The sequence below is a fragment of the Nerophis ophidion genome, linkage group LG16 (genome assembly GCF_033978795.1).
Source record: "Nerophis ophidion isolate RoL-2023_Sa linkage group LG16, RoL_Noph_v1.0, whole genome shotgun sequence".
In the NCBI taxonomy this organism is placed as follows: Eukaryota; Metazoa; Chordata; class Actinopteri; order Syngnathiformes; family Syngnathidae; genus Nerophis; species Nerophis ophidion.
The window spans coordinates 23,939,643-23,946,876 of record NC_084626.1 but is presented as its reverse complement, the minus strand read 5'-3'; the positions used below and the strand labels follow the sequence as shown (position 1 = coordinate 23,946,876).

General features: G+C 40.1%; 1 long non-coding RNA gene across 1 annotated transcript in view; it reads left to right on the top strand.

The window, feature by feature from the left end:
• The first annotated feature begins 324 nt into the window (after positions 1 to 324).
• LOC133535669 (uncharacterized) overlaps positions 325 to 7,234 on the top strand; it is a 49,064-nt gene continuing 42,154 nt past the window's right edge. Inside the window, exons 1-2 of the long non-coding RNA XR_009802283.1 lie at positions 325 to 396; positions 2,841 to 2,921. This is a non-coding gene — a long non-coding RNA (uncharacterized LOC133535669). The remainder of the gene's footprint in view (positions 397 to 2,840; positions 2,922 to 7,234) is intronic.

Below are 7,234 nucleotides of genomic sequence, written 5' to 3'. Positions count from 1 at the left end.
ATATAATTTTACTTAAATATATTTCTATTTAAATATAATTTTACTTAAATATCCTTTCTATTTAAATAACCTTTCAAATCCCAATTAAATATCCTATTTATTTTCGTTGTCTTAGCCGTACTTGCGTGCGTCATTACGTCGCGCAGTCACATGACCGCGTGCGTCCTTACGTCACGTGGTCACGTGACCTATTGCGGGAAACATCAAATCCAGTAGTGGGCTGCTTCCAGGAAGAGCGAGGGCGACGTTGCTGCAGGTATGTGACCCGGTTTTGACGACTTTAATTATTAACTAAGCTTTTAACTGAAATGTAATAATGTCCAACTGCAGGAGCCAACTACTGAAGCCGTGGGTCGTCGTGCGAGAGTGTTTAAGTGGGATTTTTCGGCGGAATTGGTGAGTTGCATCTGTGTAGCTTAGCCGCTACATTCATTTTGAATGGAGCTGTTAGCATCTACTTATATATTATTATTTGAATATAGTAAACTAAATGAAACGTTAGCACTGTCAACAATTGTCTGATTTGTTTCTGGGTTGTGTTAATTGTTTGATGCTTGTCAATGCTATGCATCCAATGTGTTTTATGATGCAGTCCAGTGAACCACTGTCTGCTATGCACTTTATTTGTGGATGCAATGGGTACATTTTGATAATAGTAGAAAATTAATATTTTGATACAACAATTATTATATTATTTATTCTAATTGGAGATCATTATCCATGCGTTTGTTACGTCTCGCCTCGACTACTGTAACGTATTATTTTGGGGTCTCCCCATGTCTAGCATTAAAAGATTACAGTTGGTACAAAATGCGGCTGCTAGACTTTTGACAAGAACAAGAAAGTTTGATCACATTACGCCTGTACTGTATATACCTTTATATACATATATACATACATATATACCTGTACTGTATATACCTTTGTATACATATATACATACATATATACCTGTACTGTATATACCTTTATATACATATATACATACATATATACCTGTACTGTATATACCTTTATATACATATATACATACATATATACCTATACTGTATATACCTTTATATACATATATACATACATATATACCTATACTGTATATACCTTTATATACATATATACATACATATATACCTATACTGGCTCACCTGCACTGGCTTCCTGTGCACTTAAGATGTGACTTTAAGGTTTTACTACTTACGTAGTAAGTAGTAAAACCATGAATTGATTAACGTGGACCCCGACTTAAACAAGTTGAAAAACTTATTTGGGTGTTACCATTTAGTGGTCAATTGTACGGAATATGTACTGTACTGTGCAATCTACTAATAAAAGTATCAATCCAAAAAAAAAAAAAAAACGTATAAAATACTACACGGTCTAGCTCCATCCTATCTTGCCGATTGTATTGTACCATATGTCCCGGCAAGAAATCTGCTTTCAAAGGACTCCGGCTTATTAGTGATTCCCAAAGCCCAAAAAAAGTCTGCGGGCTACAGAGTGTTTTCCGTTCGGGCTCCAGTACTCTGGAATGCCCTCCCGGTAACAGTTCGAGATGCTACCTCAGTAGAAGCATTTAAGTCTCACCTTAAAACTCATTTGTATACTCTAGCCTTTAAATAGACTCCCTTTTTAGACCAGTTGATCTGCTGTTTCTTTTCTTTTTCTTCTATGTCCCACTCTCCCTTGTGGAGGGGGTCCGGTCCGATCCGGTGGCCATGTACTGCTTGCCTGTGTATCGGCTGGGGACATCTCTGCGCTGCTGATCCGCCTCCGCTTGGGATGGTTTCCTGCTGGCTCCGCTGTGAACGGGACTCTCGCTGCTGTGTTGGATCCGCTTTGGACTGGACTCTCGCGACTGTGTTGGATCCATTGTGGATTGAACTTTCACAGTATCATGTTAGACCCGCTCGACATCCATGGCTTTCCTCCTCTCCAAGGTTCTCATAGTCATCATTGTCACCGACGTCCCACTGGGTGTGAGTTTTCCTTGCCCTTATGTGGGCCTACCGAGGATGTCGTGGTGGTTTGTGCAGCCCTTTGAGACACTAGTGATTTAGGGCTATATAAGTAAACATTGATTGATTGATTGATATTTATTGTACAATATTGCACATTCGGGTATCCATCATCCGACACCGATCACATGTATTAACTACATTTTTTAAATCATTAATGGTGAGTGCTATTGACAATATCAACACGTTATTTAAAGGGGACCTATTATGCAAAATAATGTTTGACAACCTTGTTCCAAAACACAATATAGAATGTGAGATGTAACAGGATAATGCATACATTTATCATGTTTTCAAAATGCTTACAAATAAGTGAGAACCCAAATATTTACTGCGGGACCCCATTTTTATGACTTGACGGGGTCCCATTTTGAAAATTCCTAGCGCCAACACTGATGGGAGTATTGGTGCGTGCAAAACAGCAGCAGGCGGCTGTGGCCTGCGGGCCGCTTCTGATACTAATCAAATTGGCGCCGTGGTAGAGTGGCCGTGCGCAACCCGAGGGTCCCTGGTTCAATCCCCACTTAGTACCAACCTCGTCATGTCCGTTGTGTCCTTGAGCAAGACACTTCACCCTTGCTCCTGATAGGTGCTGGTTAGCGCCTTGCATGGCAGCTCCCTCCGTCAGTGTGTGTGAATGGGTAAATGTGGAAGTAGTGTCAAAGCGCTTTGAGTACCTTGAAGGTAGAAAAGCGCTATACAAGTACAACCCATTTATTTATTATTATTATACCTGCTATTTGAATACAGTAGTAGTATTTAGTATCTGAATGTATTTTGTGTGTGGGCACTGGAAAATTGACTGGTCCTGCTCTTCTTCTACAGGCCATGTTGGATGGCGAGCTAGAGCCTGAACTAGAGTCTGAAGCTTTATGCCTGGAACCGAACCAACCGAGCCCCGGGCGGGTAGGAGGCTCCTCAGCAGCCGCTCTGTTTTTTTCCCTTTGGTTTTTCCATAACGCAATGTGTTCATTTCTGTCCTCCTGAACCTTCACATTTACCCCGTTACCTTCACTAAAACCCCTCTGGACTTTGCGAAGTCGTTTAATGAACTGTCGTGTTGCGCTTATACCATTTTTGGTCAAAACAAGGACTGAATCAAGTGCTGTATCACATTGTAAGTATTGAACGTTCTGTAATTTATGTTGAAAATGTGAATGGCCATTCAAATTTAGATGTGAAGTGAAGTGAATTATATTTATATAGCGCTTTTCTCTAGTGATTCAAAGCACTTTACATAGTGAAACCCAATATCTAAGTTACAATTAAACCAGTGTGGGTGTCACTGGGAGCAGGTGGGTCAAGTGTCTTGCCCAAGGACACAACGGCAGTGACTAGGATGGCGGAAGCGGGAATCGAACCTGCAACCCTCAAGTTGCTGGCACGGCCGCTCTACCAACCGAGCTATGCCCCCCCCATGTCTGTTGTTTATTTTTTCCTATAATTCTTTAATATAATTTGGTACCATCCATCCATCCATCCATTTACTACCGCTTATTCCCTTTCGGGGTCGCGGGGGGGCGCTGGCGCCTATCTCAGCTACAGTCGGGCGGAAGGCAGGGTACACCCTGGACAAGTCGCCACCTCATCGCAGGGCCAACACAGATAGACAGACAACATTCACACTCACATTCACACACTAGGGCCAATTTAGTGTTGCCAATCAACCTATCCCCAGGTGCATGTCTTTGGAAGTGGGAGGAAGCCGGAGTACCCGGAGGGAACCCACGCATTCACGGGGAGAACATGCAAACTCCACACAGAAAGATCCCGAGCCTGGATTTGAACCCAGGACTGCAGGACCTTCGTATTGTGAGGCAGACGCACTAACCCCTCTGCCACCGTAATTTGGTACCATTTAAACTTAAAACCTGTGTTCAGTCTTCATTACTCTCCATTCCTAGAGCTGAATTTAGTTTCTTCTGATCTAGCCCAGTTATATAATTCCTTGTTTACTTAATACTTGTACAGTGCTTTACTTAGGTAACATACAGGCTACATTATGGTCAAGTGGAAGGGATTGACTATAAAGAGACTTTTTCACCGACAGCCAGCATTGATGCAGGAGGACCTTGCCCTACACCAAATGGATGCAAAGACTGCTTACTTAGAAGCTCCGATGGACTGTGAGGTATATATGGAACAACCGGAAGGTTTTGAGGTCAAGTCAAAAACAGGAGAACACTTAGTGCAGGGGTCGGGAACCTTTTTGCCTGAGAGAGCCATGAAAGCCAAATATTTCAAAATGTATTTCCATGAGAGCCATATCATATTTTTTAACACTGAATACAACTAAATGTGTGCATTTTTAAGTAAGACCAATATTTTTAGAGTAAAATAAGTGTCTTATTCTTTTTAATAACATTGTTATTCTAAGGCAGGGGTCACCAACGCGGTGCACGCGGGCACCAGGTAGCCCGTAAGGACCAGAGGAGTCGCCCGCTGGCCTGTTCTGAAAATAGCTCAAATAGCAGCACTTACCAGTGAGCTGCCTTTATTTTTAAAAGGTTATTTATTTATTCGCAAACTGGTCTCGCTTTGCTCGACATTTTTAATTCTAAAAGAGACAAAACTCAAATAGAATTTGAAAATCCAAGAAAATATTTCCGAAAGACAATTTTAGAGAAAAAATACAACTTTAAAAATGATTTTAGGATTTTTAAACACATATACCTTTTTACCTTTTAAATTTCTTCCTCTTCTTTCCTGACAATTTAAATCAATGTTCAAGTACTTTTTTTTTTGTAAAGAATAATAAATACATTTTAATTTAATTCTTAATTTTAGCTTCTGTTTTTTCGACAAAGAATATTTGTGAAATATTTATTCAAACTTTTCCTGATTTAAAATTCATAAAAAATATTTTGGCAAATATAGAAAATCTGTAGAATCAAATTTAAATCTTATTTCAAAGTATTTTGAATTCTTTTTAGAATTCTGGTTCTGGAAAATCTAGAAGCAATAATGATTTGTCTTTGTTAGAAATATAGCTTGGTCCAATTTGTTATATATTCTAATAAAGTGCAGATTGGATTTTAACCTATTTAAAACATGTCATCAAAATTCTAAAATTAATCTTAATCAGGAAAAATTACTAATGATGTTCCATAAATTGTTTTTTTAATTTTTTCAAAAAGATTCGAATTAACTAGTTTTTGTCAATTTTTTTTCGGTTGAATTTTAGGGAGTCGAAATTGAAGATAAACTACGTTTCAAAATTGAATTTTCATTTTTTGGGGGGATTTCTCCGCTTTTAAACCGTTCAATTAAGTGTTTTTTTTTCATAGTTTATTCACTACAAAAAAAACTTCCGTAAAAGGAAAAAAAATGTACGACGGAATGACAGACAGAAATACCCATTTTTTTTATATATATATATAGATTTATTTATTAAAGGTACATTGAGCAAATTGGCTATTTCTGGCAATTTATTTAAGTGTGTATCAAACTGGTAGCCCTTTGCATTAATCAGTACCCAAGAAGTAGCTCTTGCTTTCAAAAAGGTTGGTGACCCCTGTTCTAAGGTAACCTATTATAAATGTAATACTTCTTACCATTAATGCAACATCTTGAACAGGTGCGATAGAAAACGGATGGTTGGATTAAAATGCATGACAATGTTTTATAATTTGAACGTTATTTTTAACACTGTGATTACCAGCGGAGTTATTCATTACTTATCGTGTTAAGCAATGTCAGCTAAGATTTATCCGAGAGCCAGATGCAGTCATCAAAAGAGCCACATCTGGCTCTAGAGCCATAGGTTCCCTACCCCTGACTTAGTGTGTAAACTCAATAAGTCATTGTATGGTTTAAAACAGTCCGGGCGTAACTGCAACATGTTACTACATGTTACAGAGAATTGTTTTGTCCAAAACGATGCTGATCATTGTGTCTACAGCAGAAAATCTGAGAATGAGAAAGTGATTCTGTTAGTATGGGTGGATGAGTAGCAACACCTTACTCAATGATGTAAAGGAAATGTTGAAGAGAAGGTTTAAGATGAAAGATATGGGTCCGCTTAAACACTTCCTGGGTATTGATTTCAGACAAAGTGAAGGAGAGATCAAAATGACTCAAAAGAAACACATAGGGAAGATGTTAGCAAAATTCGGAATGTCAGACCGCAAGCCGAGATCCACCCCATGCGAGCAAAAGTTAAACTTTGACAATGAGGGTGAAGTTCGATTCAACTGGATATAGAGAAATAGTAGGTAGTTCGATCTACATTATGACATGTACTAGACCTGACTTGAGCTGGGTTTTTAGTAAACTATTGTAACACCTAGCAGAACCAAAGCAGCAGCATTGGGCTACAGCAAAGCAGCTACTGAGGTACTTAAAGCATACTTGCCAACTCTCCCGCATTTTCAGGGAGACTTCCGAAATTCAGCGCCCCCCCCGAAAATCTCCTGGAAGAAATGTTCTCCCAAAAATCTCCTGAAATTCAGCTGTAGCTGGAGGCCACGCCAACTCCAGCTCAAACATACACAGTTCGAAGCTTGAAAGGGAGGATTGCAGGCTGATCTGACGGCATTTAAAGTCATTTTTAAAAACGACTGCTAATCCTACTACTTTTCGACTGGACAATCGCGGAGAATTAAAGTAGGAATACTCTGGAGGCAGAAGTTCATTAAGAGGGGTGGACTCTCCAGCTCTCAGCCATGTTTCCGTCACACAGAGGAAGTCAAGTCCGCGGGAAGTGAAGAAATCCTTCAGGATCAACGTTTTGTTTGTCAAAGATCTTGCGTTCACAAGACCAAACCTGGGAGGGGCCAGCACGCCAAAGGGCGCAGCTAATCCAGGTGGGGCCCGACAACAAGCCCGCAGGTGGCGGGAGAGAGGAGCCACGAGGCTGGAAAGGAAGGCAGGAGAAGGCAGGTGAAAAAGCTGACTGGGACGTCGAAAAAAACCAACGTCGAAGTTTATCATATCAGTGGGAAAGGGGCAAAGATCCAACAATGTTTGGCGGTCATACTCAAGCAGTGAGCTGACAGAGGTGAAAATAGACGCAAGCAACACAAAAACGAACAGAGCTGACAGCGAGAGACGGCAGGGCAAAGCACACACTGGCGCCATCTTCCGGAAACTCGGAAGTGACGTTACTCAAATATTGAAATGTAAGTGTTGTTGTTGGGTTTTTTGTAACCAGCAAGCTCACTACAGTTAGTAAAACAACTGTGTTTTTATTACTGTGTAGTTGATAGGTGCTGTCTGAA